Source organism: Podarcis bocagei (assembly GCF_964188305.1).
Source record: "Podarcis bocagei genome assembly, chromosome: 1".
Taxonomy (NCBI): domain Eukaryota; kingdom Metazoa; phylum Chordata; class Lepidosauria; order Squamata; family Lacertidae; genus Podarcis; species Podarcis bocagei.
In genome coordinates this window covers 92411434-92427198 of record NC_138125.1, presented here as the reverse complement: position 1 = coordinate 92427198, position 15765 = coordinate 92411434, and the positions used below count along the sequence as shown (strand labels likewise).

Sequence of the window (15765 nt, the reverse complement as noted above, 5' to 3'; positions counted from 1 at the left end):
AAAAATACAAAATGAGAACACAAAGTACCTGTTCAAAAAGTATAAGAACAAAAACAAACCGATAACCCCCACACCCCAAAGCCATATTTAAAAGTACAAAGAATGTTACTCTCCCAAAGGCTCAGTTAAAGAGAAACATTTTCATCTGGCACCAAAAGATATCTAATGACAGTGTCAGTTGAGCTTCCCTGGGGAGAGCATTCCACAACCTGTGAGCCACCACAGAAAAGGCCCGTTCTCATGTTGCCACTCTCCAGACCTTTTGTGGAGGAGGCACACAAAACAGGGCCTCAGGTGATGATTGCAAGGTCTAGGTTGGTTCATAAGGGGAGAGGTGGTCATTGAGGTATTGTGGCCCTGAGCCATTTAAGAATGTATAGGTTAAAACCAGTCATTTGAGTTGGGCCTGGAAACAAATTGGTAGCTAGTGGAGTCAGGCCAGTTATATGCTCAAACCATCTTGCCTCAGTGAGCAACCTGACCACTAAATTCTGCTTCACATGAAGTTCCTGAACCATATTCAGAGATAGCTTCACATATAATGTGTTGCAGTAATCCAACATAGAGGTTATGAGAGCAGAGGTGACAGAAGCTAGGCTACCCCTCTCCAGATAGAGGTGCAGCTGGACCACCAGCCAAAGCTCATGGAAAACTTTCTGTACCACTGAGGCCACCTGAGCCCCAAGTGACAGTAATGGATCTACACGGACCCCCAAGCTGTATACCCTCTTCTTCAGAGCGAGTGTAACCCCTTCAAGAGCAGGCAACCTCCTAGCCTTCCAGTCTAGGGCACCACCCACTTACAGTGCCTCAGCCTTATCTGGATTGAGCTTCTGTTTATTGGCTCTCATCCAGTCCATTACTAAGTCAAGAAAATAGTCCAGCACATCTACTGCTACACCTGCAGATGTAAAGGAGAATTACAGCTGGGTGTCATCAGAATATTGCTGAGAACATACTCCAAAATTCCAGATGACACCTCCTACCAGTTTCATGTAGTTTCATGTAGATGTTAAACATGGGGGATAAAACTGAACCTTGAGGAACCTCATTTGAAGATCCCACAGGGCCTAAGTGCACTCCCCAAGCATCACTCTCTGGAAATGATCATCCAAGAATGACTGGAACCACTGCAAAGTGGTGCCACCCATCCCCAATTGAGACAGCAGCTGCAGAAGAATACCACAACTGATGGTATTGAAAGCCATTGAGTCGTCAACAAAAAATAACAGGGACATATTTCCCCTGTCTCTCTCCCAACAGAGGTCATCATACAGGATGACCAAAGCAGTTTCTGTGCCAAAACAGGAACTTAACCCCAATTAAAATGGATCTAGAACATCAGTTTCCTGAGAGCGCCTGGATCTGGTAGTTGGAATTAAAATCATTTGTGTAAAACACAGTCCGTTTACTTTGTAAAAAAAGCCTCTTTGTTTATCATTGCTTCATGCTGAGCTGCTAAATTCATTGTAATTTTCACCTTCTGTTTTTATTTTCAGCTTCTATCAGTGCTAGTTCTCTGGAGCTAGATCCTGTAGAAGGGAGATGTTGCTATACTCTCCTTCTAAGCATCCAAGTTGTTTGCATACCAGCAGATCTGTGTTGTATTATAAATGACACCTTAAATAAACGCAGAGAACAAAGTTTGTGGCAGAACTATAATATCTCATTAGAGGCAGGCAAACACATGTATCACAGGAGGCAATTTAAAGTGGAGTGGCAAATTGAATCAGAAATACACACTTACTGAGAGAATTGTGTTTGATCTCCTTAACTCTCATCTATGTTGGACGGCATCTAAAGCATCCATTTCCCCTCAAATTATTTCTGCTTGTAGAACTGGAGACAAAAGCAGAGGAATATCAGACTAGAAAGGATGCAAAACATTTCAGATTTGTCACATCAATATTAGAGACATCGGCTCATTAGACAGCAGAGCACTTTGGCAATCCTGAGGAGAGAAAGACTGCTCCCTCCCACATTTGCACCACTTTCAACACACATCAGCAACCCATAATAGAGACTGTGTGATACCTTGTACGTAAAAAACAGCAACTCTATGAAACAAAAAGACTCTGTAGTGACACTGCATTGACCCTCCGTGTTCACGGCTTGTTACCAGCATGGCCTATTCTGGCCAAACGTAAAGTCCCCTGAGGCATTGTGCAAGGTCTGGAAAAGGCATAGGATCTGGAGTTATCTAGCACACACACAAAAACATGCAGCTTAGTTCTAGGGTAGAAACAGAGAAGTTCATTTGGGACAGGAGTACAGAAATGAACTCCTTCTGTTCAGAAATGTTCCGAGTCATTATGACCTGAGACCACCCTGCCTTCTCTGAATTCCACCTCAATTTGTAATGGTTTGGGGATAATCTGGCAATTTCCACCCTCCCCACATGTATCATTTACCAGTTTTAGTGAGGGGGAGGGAAAACTTGCTCCTTCAAATTGTTCCTAAATTACTGGAAGTGGTGTTGTTGTTATAATAAGGAAAACAATTGAACTACATAATTGTTACTTCATTGTTGCTAGACTCAATATAAGGATTTTTTTGTGGGGAATTTATTTTGCATCTTTCAGCTAGCATATGATGCTTCCACAGCAACTGGTCTATGCAGTGAGGCTGCCATTAGTCACATTAAGCTCTTTGCAGGGATAGGGAACCTGCATCCTTCCAGATGTTGTTGGACAACAGCCCTTATCTGACCATGTCAGATGGGACTGAAGGAAGCCCAAAGGAAAAAGTAATCTAGATGGCCACAGGTTACCCTCCCTAGCTCCAACAGATTCTTTTTGTGATATGCTAGAAATTACAGCTAAAACTACCTCTGCCTTCCTTTTACTGTAGCTTTTTGTAAATTGATGATATCTGGCTGGATCCGGGCTAAGAGCCCTGGTCCCCTCAGAAAGCTAACAATTACTTCCTTAACAATTACTTCCCTTTCACAGGAAACATGGAGAATTGTAAGCTTTTTGAGGGGAACGGGAGTCTCTTAACAACCCTCATCACTCTTAACAAACTACAGTTCCCAGGATTCTTTGAGAGAAGCCATGTTTCTTAAAGCAGCGTGACACTCCTTTAAATGTCAAAGCCAGTTGATACCAGAAAGAAGAACTCCAGCATGCTTTAATTCCACATCCTCAAGCAATGCAGTTGACTGCAGGACTACAAATGGAAAATACACGATGCTATGTAGAGTCCAACTGCATATGCTCCAAGGCAGGGCTACAGCGGCCATGCTTACAAAAGATAGTCCTCTAATTGACAGTCTTTTATCTCAAGGCTTCCTCTGTGTGAAGGGCTTCCTGGTCTAAGTCTCATTTAAGGATAAAGAAACTTCAGGAACGAGACCAGAAGCCTTGAAATTGCCTATCCACCATGGGTACCTGGAAGCTGATTGAGCAGGCACACTGGTGACCTGACCACAGGCCTTCCCAGCATAGTAAGATATATTTATATTTAAATGAGAGCAATTATTTCTTAATTTGCATTGATGAAAATAGATTGGCTTATGCAAATGTATATGCAGCTCCATATCTTCCTTTTAAACTATGCGCAAGTGACCAGTCTAGACAGCACCCAGGAGTATCTTTTCAGTGTTGCCTTCCTTGGCCCTCTCCATGGTACCTTCTCTTCAGACCCTCCATAAAAGCTATCTCCATGACAAACAGGAGTGATTCTCCACTCTTGCTGCCGTGCGCAGGGCATTACAGCAATACAGCTATAGTTATGGTTGATGAAGCACCCCCATTACATTTCCCTGGTTTGAACTCTTTGTAAAATAATTACCCTCTGGACTGAAATTTCTCATGCTTGTTTTCAACCCAAGGGTGAGAAATTTTTTGGAAAGCTTCATAAACTCCCATTTGGGCATTTTATGAGAGAATGAAGGCTGGGAAATAAAAACAAGTGTTCTCTGCTGGCAAAGAAATATTTCACATTCTTTATTTGTGCTCAGGTAAGTTAAAAACGGTTTCCTTTTCTTCCTCTTTTTCTTTTTTAAAAGTCTAGCAATTATTCCTAACTGTGCTTTTCACATGGTGGGAGACATTTTATTTAGAGGGGAGGGAATGATTTTGAAAATTGCTTACATGGGTGTGCGTTAGCTGCTCTTTTCTCCTGCTATTAAGCAGCACACTTAAGAGCACAGTGCCCTGGGTAAAATTCCCGCAGTGGCTGTATCTTCTGCTTTCAAATCTCTTCTTCAAGTTCTCTTCAGCTGCATCACTAAGGGCTGTGACTAAGTTCACACATGAATATTCATCACTCGATTTCACTTCACTTGAGGTCTCAAGACAGCTGACTATGTGAACTGTCTCCACTGGAGAGTGCCATGTTTGAGACGACATAAAGACGTGTGGAATTTCCACCTGTGGTGTTAGCTCTGTGATGGCACATTCACACAAGATGATCACCACTTGATGCTGCTTTTCAGGAGCAGGAGCATGCAAATAAAACAGCAAAAATAAAATAAAAAAATATCACACATCAAATCCACAAACCAAATCAAAGTTTTTCAAGATGGTCTGAAATTCAAGTAAATCTTTGACCCTCAGATTTACTATATAATTCATTGCCCCGTATTTGCAACTTGAAGCATGTGTCCCTGGAAGTGCAGTTTAATGATATCAGTGAAACTTGAATTTAGTTTATGCAACAGCTTTGCTTTATATCACAAGCTCTCTTCAAGCATTGGAGCTCCATTGTTGTTCCACATGAGAGCTGGGTCATGTCAAGTACCTCCATCCCCTGGAATCTGCATAAAGAGTGATGGAGCCTTCATATATACGGTGGTACCTCGGGTTAAGAACTTAACTCGTTCCGGAGGTCCGTTCTTAACCTGAAACTGTTCTTAACCTGAAGCACCACTTTAGCTAATGGGGCCTCCCACTGCCGCTGCGCCGCCACTGCACAATTTTTGTTCTCATCCTGAAGCAAAGTTCTTAACCCGAGGTACTATTTCTGGGTTAGTGGAGTCTGCAACCTGAAGCCTCTGTAATCTGAAGCATCTGTAACCCGAGGTACCACTGTACAGCTGTATTCACAAAGGCTCCATAACAATCCACATTTACTCTCCTCAGGGGGCGGGGCTATTCAGTGTTTTCCTCCTTCTCCCTCTGATCACTCATCACCATCCTACCACCAGTCCCCTGACTCTGAGCGCTGGGGGTTCCCCAGCTGCTGCCTCCCACCACTGCTCTACATCTAGCCAGTCCATGACAGGAATACATTTTTAACACAATGGAACAAGCATAGTATTTGCGTGTTCAGACGCAGAAGCCTCCCCCTCCCCCCAATAAATTCACACTTGACTCAATTTTTTATTTTGCTTTTTTGGCAGAATTTAGGCCACAACTTTATTGATTACAGAAAGTGACTGGTTGCATAGGCTCTAGTTCGACTAGCTCCCTGCCATGTAGGTAGCGCTGACCTAGGGTTCCAGGACAGATCAGCCAAGGGTGAACACCTGGATAAGTGGAAAGCTGGGAACAGGCTATCTCCACCACCCAAATGCCCCCATGGACTCAGGCACGGGCACAACCCCCTCTCAGGGGTTGACCAAACCATCGAGTCCCTGGATTCCTTTAATGGAATACCCTTCCCATAGGGATGGCGAGAGTGTTCTCCCATCCCTATCACCTGAACCAGAGCCTTTCCACAACCTTACAAGTTGTGACAATTTGCTACGCAACAGGCGAAACCCAAATGGCAACAGCCAATCAGCCAAGTGGGAAAAATTCCTACTGTGCTCCTGTCCCAATGACAGATGACAAACGGCGGTATAGCAAGGTCATAACATCAACCCTAAAAGTAGGGAGAGGTAGGCGGGTGTTCCGAATGCACACGCCGAAAGAGGGAGCTCTGGGTCACGTGCATGGGTATAAATAGGTCCTTTGAACCATTTGGACTGCGTCCCATTGGCCAGATTGCACCCAGCTACAAGGGACCTAACAATCGGGTGTTGTGGCTGACCAATCGTACCCACCCACAACACGGGGTGTCAGTTTCCAGGTCTCACTGCAATATGTGCCCTCTTTAAGGGAGGACCCGATTTTCCCAGGTGTAGATAGCCTATCACAAAGCTATTCCAACTGGCTGTGGCCTGCATAAATGGTTCAACCCAAATCCTTGTCTGTAGCCTGTCTCTCTTTTCCAGGAATCAGCCGTCTACTTTTAACCCTTTCCTTTCCTTTGTATCTGTTTATTTTCTTTCTGCTAAATGGCAGCTGAGGGACAAGAATTATGTGCAACAAGTACAAACAATGGGGAAAGCAGTGTTTGTTTAGTTACACATATACCCGGAACATTTGCATTGCAGAATGCTACTTGGTTTCCATATGTGTGGAAGCAGACCTGCTGTTCCACTTACAGCTTAAAGCAAAAGAGCAATGACTGGGAGCTGGAAATTTCTCGATGTCTGAAAACAACCCATGATGCTGAAGAAGTACAAGGAGCTGTGTACAAATCATAATGATCTAGGGACGGACTTCCGGGTTAGCGCGATCAGCTAATGGCGGATTCCCTCCGAGCTCCGGAGGGAATCGGCTCTGTGGAAGAGGGGTCCTGCCGCGACGACGATGCGGGGACCCTCAGAAACCACAGGCGCTGAAGCCTGTGGACCTGGTGACTCGGCGGGCACCATTTGCGCCCCCTCCGACCCGCGAAGAAGCCTTTTTAAAGGCTTTGGAGCGGGGGACGGAGAGCGGCGTGGTGCTGTGAGTAGACCGCTTCTTCCACGGAGTGAAGCCGCAAGCCATGGCTGGAGAGCGTTGACTTCTTTCTTTGATCATTTGGACTATAAAAGTAACAACCCGTGAGTAATACGGAAATCGGAGTTAAAAATTTACTTTAATTGAATTCGGTACGACCGGGGAGGTGTCAAAAGGAAGTCCGCCCCCCCCCTGCAGTCAATTTAAAGCAAGAATTGGATAACTAAGGTCGAGAGACTGTCTTTCTCTCTTCGAGACAAAAAATTTTAATTTCACGACTTGGCTATATAAGTTTTCTGCTGGAGGATTAGAATCGATCGTTAGAGCCGAAGTGTAACCCCCCAGATCCGGGAGCGATCCGCGAGAGAGCCTGTGGAGGATATTTACAGAGTTTGACAGCTGTCAAATGAGCTGTCAAAGTCAGGAAATTTTGCTTTTTGCTACTTTTGCCGGTTATTTTTGTTACATTGGACTTTAAGCTTTTGAAAACAAAGAAGAAATAAGAACAAAATAACCTGATTGTTGGAGAAAGTACATTAGTAACCAGAATCCCTCTAGAGGGGGTTCTGAGATATTACAATGGCTGCAGATGGAAGAATACAGGCAGAGTTGGATAGGATGTTTCATTTCTTGACTCAAGAAAAGTCTGCAGCTGGAAAAGAAGAAACATGCGTTGTTTCAGAGGAGGGGGAAGGAGGAGCTGAAATGCTGCAGGTGAAAAAGGACAACCAGAGGCCTGTTAAGATGGAATATAAGGAAAGCAAGGTTTGGATGACGAAAATTTGGTTTGAAATGGAGAATGAAGATTGGGGACTTTTCCCTATGGGGAGTTCGGAAGACCTATGGATTACAAATTCGACTAAGGCGAAAACTGGAGTGTTTGGGACATTTGGGACATTTGGACTTAAAAAGAGCAAGAAGCAGAATCTGGACTCCTTCTTTGAATATGGAGGTCTGGTTGGAAAAAATATAGATCCTAGTGGGTCAAAGCTGCTCCGAGACTTGATGTTCAACATAAAGGACTGTCAACAAAACCGGCTGAGAGGGACTGAGAGAGATATAAGAGCCTCGGACGTGAGAGATCCAGGCTGAGAACTGATAGACTGAAGGATAATTTCTGGGGATCGAAACCGGGGAAGGGGGGGGGGAAGTTTTGGAATCCAAAGGGGTATAATTATATGCTTTTATTTGTTAGGTTGCTTTGTAATCATTATAAAAATTGGGAAACTCGTGAAAGGGAACTTGGGTCGACCTTAGAAAAAGGGGTAAATGTTGAGTATGAAAATGAGGTGGAAGTTTAAAATTGGTTAATTAAGACGAATTAAGTAAAATGTTAATAATGGATAATTTTGGGGATAAGAACTTGCTGAGTTAATTATTGGAATTGGGATGCAAGAAGGGGAGGTGGGGGAAGTCTGGGAAAGTGGCTAAGAAATTAAGGTTTTAAAATTATACTTGTTATTTGTGTGTAGTGTCGGTTTGTAGTTGTTTATGTTTTTGTGTTTGTCTAAAAAAAAAAAAGTGAAAACCCCAATAAAAATTCTATAAAAAAACACATAATGATCTAGGGACGAACTAGGTTGGTTTGTAAGACAAGGAGAAGCAAACCTGAAACTGTTCCTCATATTATATCCTCTTAAACCCAATATGCAAGAATGTGTGAGAGCATGCATATATATATATATATATATATATATATATATATATATATATATATATATATATATATGCTTTCGTAGATTTTCACGGGTACAGGAATGCAGGTTTTGGTGTCTTCGGGTATCTTCCCGTGTAAGAGTTGGGGTGTCTAGGCGACGTTTCGACGAGGTCTCACTCGTCATCTTCAGGCTGGTGCTTTCGGCTTCTTGTTACTAGAACAGAGCAGGATCTCAGTGTTTGAGTTCCTATAAATACTGTTGAGGGGGTGTGGTGTATAGCCTCCAACGTTCTGGGCAGAGAGGAAGTTCCCAGGTTATTGTGCCTTTTCTTCTTTTGTTCATTAATTACTTGAGGGATATCTTGAGTGATTTCTTGAGTGATATTCTGAGTACCACTTAGGAGGGTCATTAGGTGTGGATTAGTTGCTAAAGCTTTCGTGTCTTGACCTCTTGAGCTTGTAAAGAGTTTTTCTGAGAAGATGGCTGTACTGCACTTAGTTGTGCTCTGGCTTGGCTTCGTGTATAGGGGCGAGCTGTGGTTTTGTGCCCTGTGCCAGCCAGATCTGTGTTGGGATTGCAGGGGGGTGCAGCATCCGGAGGTGCCACTATGGTTTGGCTACTGGATGGTGTCTGTAATTTATCTGTGGAGAGGGTCTGGGTTTGGGTCTGGTGTGGTTGATTGGAGTTGGCGTTCTGTGTGCCTCTGGTTCTGGTGTCGGTTTTTGTGGGGAGGGCTAATTTCCAGATGTCTGGCAGGCGGGACGTGTCGTCACGCTTGTTCATGTTGTGAGGGTGTTTCTCTATCTCGATGGCTTCCATGATTATTCTCTTGTGGTGATGTTCCATGTTAAAGAGCAATTTGGAATCTGCAAAATTAATTTCGTGTCCTGTTTCTTTCATGTGTTGGTAAAGAGAGGAAGTTTTTTCTTCTTTTTTGACGGCATTCTTGTGTTCTGCGATACGTGCATTTATTCGTCTGTTTGTTTGTCCAATGTACGTGGCCGGGCAGACTTTGCAGGGTATTTCATAGACCCCTTGGTTTTCTAACTGGATTTTATCTTTTGGGTTTCTGAGGATATTGGCTATTTTTTGGTTGGTGCAAAAGGCTGTTTTGATATTGTGTTTATGGAGGATTTTGCTAATTTTATCTGTAGTGCCCTTGATATAAGGAAGGAGGGCCATGCCATTGTTTTCTTCTGTGTCTTGGTTTTTGGGGGGTGTTTCTTTTTGGATTAGCTTCGTAACCCTGTTTTGCTGGTATCCGTTGGCGATTAACACATTTGAGAGATTCTGTAACTCAGTTGTCAAGTGGTCTTTGTCAGCCAGGCGTTTGGTTCTGGAGATGAGAGTCTTGGCTACGGAGTTTATTTGTGCAGGGTGGTGGTGTGATTGTGCATGTAAGTAGCGGTTGGTGTGTGTTTTTTTCCGGTAGATAGTGTGTCCTAGGGAGCCATCAGGTTTTTTGTAGATTAGGACGTCAAGGAAGGGAAGTAGAGAAACTACTTCCAAACTAGAGAAACGCCAGAAGCCCAGCCACCCTCCACAACAACCCATGAAACAAACAGTACATAACATATCAGACAGGATCCTCACCTCAACTGAAACCAAAGTACTCTCCAAAGGCTTCAACTTTGCAGTCGCCCCGAGACGCATCCCCACGGAAAACATCATATGCGGAGTCGAAGCTAGCCTAACCAAAATCAACCCAGATGAAGCCAATAAAATCAGACTCGAAGTCACCAACATCCTCTGCTCCAGCAAACCACCCAGAAGCAATTTACACAAAGAAGAATAGAAGCCAACAACCAACTTCCCTTCCTTGACGTCCTAATCTACAAAAAACCTGATGGCTCCCTAGGACACACTATCTACCGGAAAAAAACACACACCAACCGCTACTTACATGCACAATCACACCACCACCCTGCACAAATAAACTCCGTAGCCAAGACTCTCATCTCCAGAACCAAACGCCTGGCTGACAAAGACCACTTGACAACTGAGTTACAGAATCTCTCAAATGTGTTAATCGCCAACGGATACCAGCAAAACAGGGTTACGAAGCTAATCCAAAAAGAAACACCCCCCAAAAACCAAGACACAGAAGAAAACAATGGCATGGCCCTCCTTCCTTATATCAAGGGCACTACAGATAAAATTAGCAAAATCCTCCATAAACACAATATCAAAACAGCCTTTTGCACCAACCAAAAAATAGCCAATATCCTCAGAAACCCAAAAGATAAAATCCAGTTAGAAAACCAAGGGGTCTATGAAATACCCTGCAAAGTCTGCCCGGCCACGTACATTGGACAAACAAACAGACGAATAAATGCACGTATCGCAGAACACAAGAATGCCGTCAAAAAAGAAGAAAAAACTTCCTCTCTTTACCAACACATGAAAGAAACAGGACACGAAATTAATTTTGCAGATTCCAAATTGCTCTTTAACATGGAACATCACCACAAGAGAATAATCATGGAAGCCATCGAGATAGAGAAACACCCTCACAACATGAACAAGCGTGACGACACGTCCCGCCTGCCAGACATCTGGAAATTAGCCCTCCCCACAAAAACCGACACCAGAACCAGAGGCACACAGAACGCCATCTCCAATCAACCACACCAGACCCAAACCCAGACCCTCTCCACAGATAAATTACAGACACCATCCAGTAGCCAAACCATAGTGGCACCTCCGGATGCTGCACCCCCCTGCAATCCCAACACAGATCTGGCTGGCACAGGGCACAAAACCACAGCTCGCCCCTATACACGAAGCCAAGCCAGAGCACAACTAAGTGCAGTACAGCCATCTTCTCAGAAAAACTCTTTACAAGCTCAAGAGGTCAAGACACGAAAGCTTTAGCAACTAATCCACACCTAATGACCCTCCTAAGTGGTACTCAGAATATCACTCAAGAAATCACTCAAGATATCCCTCAAGTAATTAATGAACAAAAGAAGAAAAGGCACAATAACCTGGGAACTTCCTCTCTGCCCAGAACGTTGGAGGCTATACACCACACCCCCTCAACAGTATTTATAGGAACTCAAACACTGAGATCCTGCTCTGTTCTAGTAACAAGAAGCCGAAAGCACCAGCCTGAAGATGACGAGTGAGACCTCGTCGAAACGTCGCCTAGACACCCCAACTCTTACACGGGAAGATACCCGAAGACACCAAAACCTGCATATATATATATATATATATATATATATATATATATATATATACACACACACACACACATATATATATGAGAATGATGGCTATTACCTCACTCAGCCTCTGGGCCTGTAGAAAAGTAAAATTCTGAGCTACCCTTTGACTGTTGCCTCAGGTAAGAGCCTTAGGTGAGACTGGGTGAGATGCTAATTGCAGTTCCCACCTGCCCGGTGGCTAGATAAAAAAAATACACCCGGCTGAACACTCAGCTATGCTGCAGAGCAAAGCACCATGAACATTCACTAGCCTAAAGAGGTGTTGACCAGGTCAAAGTGCCAGGTGGGGCCAGCTAAAAATAATTGCAGTAAATCTCTCTTTTATGAATATGTTTTAGAAAGAGTGCTTGAAATGGTTCCTGAAAGGGAAGAAGCAGCACAAACAGTATGACATGGAAGATGTCAGATGCCAAGACTGGTGGAAAGGAAGGAAGATGTGTTTGTGTTTGTGTGTGCGTTAGTTGTTTCCCCTGCATCTTGAAACATCTGGCAATTTCCAATGCTTGCTGTATAAATGGAATGAAATTGCGTTTTCCCTTCAGGCTGGCCAAACTAGTTTCCTTTGGGACTAAACTAATAACTTGCTATACTACTGAAGACTTTCCCCCCAAAATTCTTCTCAATCGGAATCTGAAATCTAATTGGACCTTCCAGAGTTGGACTGTCAGTCATTCTCATTTGCAGCTAATATTGATGCAGATAGAATTGCCATCTGTCCAATCTTGAACTACCTTGGCAAGGGTTGTTTTTCATTTGTTTGACACCCTGCATTTCATTTCTATCATGTTTCAATGTTCATAAATTGGCAAACACAATGATTACATACAAGAAGTCAATTATTATGTGCAAATGAATATCATGTGCAAAGAAACAATAACTTCACACACACACACACACACACACACACACACACACACACTGAGATACACTAGGAATAAATCCTCAGGAAGTGTAAAAAGCTAGTCTATGGTTCCAAAAAATCACAAATGTCCCATATGCTAAAATAAAATAAAAATTAATAAATAATGCAATCCAGCAGAGAGTGAAGTATTGTTTTTAAACCCATGCCTCCCTCACTGGGTTGGATCTTTAATTGAGGCTTCTTGTCTTTAAATGATTTGGCTGCAAAGCAAAACTTTGATGTGTTTGGGAGGATAGTGGAAGTTAGATTCTCAAATTGTCATGGCACTCCATGGAGTCCACTGTGGCCACTTATAGATTGCCACAGAAAAGGACATAGATTTCTCTCAGTCTGTAGATACACACACGTATGAATATGCAAATTTAGAAATACTACAATCTAAATATAAACACAATAATAGAAATGCAATAGATCTCACCATAACAGGGAAGACTGTGACCTATGTGTCTGCTCATGCTGCTTTTCAGGTATAATCTATTGTTGAGGAAATCTTTTCCACAGCCCCTCTTCTACCCTTCACCATCAGAATGTTTCAGATTTTGCACCAGAGCTGCCAATTTCAAGATTGCTCTCTGCTCACAGAACCCTATCTGTTGTGAGCAAAGTGGATTTGCACTTTGCAATCCAGACTGAAAGAACACCATGTCCCTGGATTAAAGGTGTGGAGAAAGCAAAAAAAAAAAAGGGGGGGGTTCCTATGTGCCCAATAGGGGCAAAACATCCCTACTCAGCACCAGCATGTAGTAATAGTTAACACCATACAACTGTGTCAGGTTGGATGGGTAGCTTGCCACACTAGAGAGAATGAAGGGTGAAGCACAGTTCCTTATTGGCAAAAATGGCTCCTCATAGAAACTAAAGGAGTGACCGTTTTGAACTCTGATGGAGAAGTCTACCGTGTGCCCCTGCCCCTGCTGCTGAACAAAGGGCGACACTCCTTAAAGTGTTATTGAGAAGGAGGAGGTGACACTTCTTGCTAAGGATCATGGCCTATTTGTTGACAAATGGATTGCAGCAAGTCAAGTGTTAACACTGTACGTCTCTGCTATTCAAAAAATGAACCGGTCAATTTACCTCACTGTTGTTCTTTGTCAGCCAAATAGAAAATCATTCTGTTGAAGTTAAATGCAGTGGAAAAACAAGGAAGTGGGAACACGTAAATTTTTAATCTAAGCTCTTGACCTGAAGGAGAGACACTAGGAGTTGCCATAGTAAGGAAAGTGAACTCTCTCATTTTGGAACTACTGACTACTTTTTCCATCTTCTTACACAGTATATCAGAGATTGAAAAACAGGAGCCAGTGAGGCCATGGATACTCAAGATACAACAAGCTTTAGGCCTGAGACAAATGGTACAAATTTTAGCCAGGGGCTAGTAGGGTGAGAACAGAACTTTTGTTAAGATCCCAATTGTATCAATTCAGATTAGAGTCCCAAACCTCTGAACTTCCCCACAAAGCAAGAATTATACAGGATTTTATTTTGAAACAGGCTGCCCCAATTTGAAACAGGCACAGCTTGTCAGAATCAAATTAGCACTCAGATATCACCTCTGCAAACAAGCAGAGACTGTGGGGTTTGCCATCCCAGCAGAGATGTTTATGTTGCTTCCTGTCAACATCCTGCTATTGCAAAATGTATTTTTTTGGGGGGGGGGGGGTGTTGGGGGTTAGCATGGGAAGACCATGGAGTAAACATGACAAATTCTGTTCCAGCAAAGCAAGTGATTTTTTTTTAAAGGTGTGTTTGAGGGCCTAACTACACAGGATGCTAATTGCGTTGCTTTCAATCAGTTCAGTTCATTATCTTCCTCTTGATTTAATGAAGGGTGGAACAATGTTCATCAAGAAGGCAGCACGCAGAGAGGGGAGGTTTAACCTTTTCCTGCTGCCACACTTACAACGAGTATCCATCCTTGGAAAAAAGGTCCTATTGGTGCACACTGATGTTCACCTGAATAGGTGATGGCTAAAACTGCGCAAAGAGCATAACTCCAGAATAATGGGATTTACATGTTTTCTTGGAAGCTTTTGAACACCAGGGATTCTTCTTTAGCCATGGTACTGTATGCACAGCCATCTTGATCACTTATGAAGCAGTCAAGCAGGGCCGAGATGGAATACATCAGCTGTACTGGCTGAGGTTGATGGGATTTGTAGTTCAAAACATCTGAAAAGCACCAGAATGGGGACGACTGGAAATACATTAAGATTTCCTATTGACTGGGCAGAAAAATAAGACATAAGAGATCATCAACATATTTTACATAGCATATAATCTGAAACCAGATCTGGCCACCCAAAAATGAGAATTGAAGTTCAAAATAATATTTGAAACATGGCATTTACATTTTACCATTGCAAGTGATACATTTTTAAGTTAGATTTTTTTTTTTTTTTTTTGCTTTTCAATATCATTGTTGTTAGATGCTGGTTTTGACCTGGCTTAGGGCCCTCATATTTACAGGACCGCCTCCCCTGGTATGCCCCGCAGAGGACCTTAACGTCCATGAATAACCATAGTTTATAGGCCCTGGGCCCTAAGGAAGCCAGACTATCCTCCACCAGACTCCGACCTGGTGGAATGCTCTGTACCATGAGACTAGGGCCCTACAGGATTTAACCTCCTTTCGCCGGGCCTGTAAGACAAAGCTATTCCATCTGGCCATTAATTTGAATTCAGCCTGATCTTTTATTTCCCTTCTCTTCCCTCCCTCTTCCCTTTTATGAAGATTACCCACTTTGGGACCCCACATCTAATTCTCCCCTGGCCTCCTTGCTGGCCCAAGTAGGACTAATTCAGCCAGCTAGCCCTGGTGACTATCTAATGTTCATTGGATGGATTTCCCACAAACTGATTTTTGAACTTTGAATTTCATGATTATTCATGTTTTTATACTGTATTTTATGCTGCTTCTATGTTGTATTACAATTAAGTGTTTTAAATTTGTTGTTAGCCACCCTGAGCCCGGTTTTCTGAACCGGGAAGGGTGGGGTATAAATAAAAATTTATTATTATTAATTTATTATCGTACCAGTTCACAGATGGATGATAGCAGTCCCAGTTGTGTATTGATTCTGCTTCATCTCTGCAAGTCCTCTCTAGGGATGGAGGAGAAATTCAATTCAGTACACATTTAAAGCCAAATCTATCAAATCTATCAAATTTGCACTTTCCAAAAATAATATGCAAATAGAAACACAGCCATCCTTTGAAATTCACACATATCTGAATTTTGCAAT

The 15765-nt window shown here is 42.9% G+C and overlaps 1 long non-coding RNA gene across 1 annotated transcript; it reads right to left on the bottom strand.

Moving 5' to 3' along the window:
* Positions 1 to 1769: 1769 nt before the first annotated feature.
* LOC308582452 lies at positions 1770 to 6420 on the bottom strand. Its single transcript, XR_014005690.1, has 3 exons — positions 6303 to 6420; positions 4095 to 4427; positions 1770 to 1839 (listed from the first exon to the last, which is right to left on the bottom strand). It is a non-coding gene; the product is annotated as an uncharacterized lncRNA (long non-coding RNA).
* Positions 6421 to 15765: the final 9345 nt, after the last annotated feature.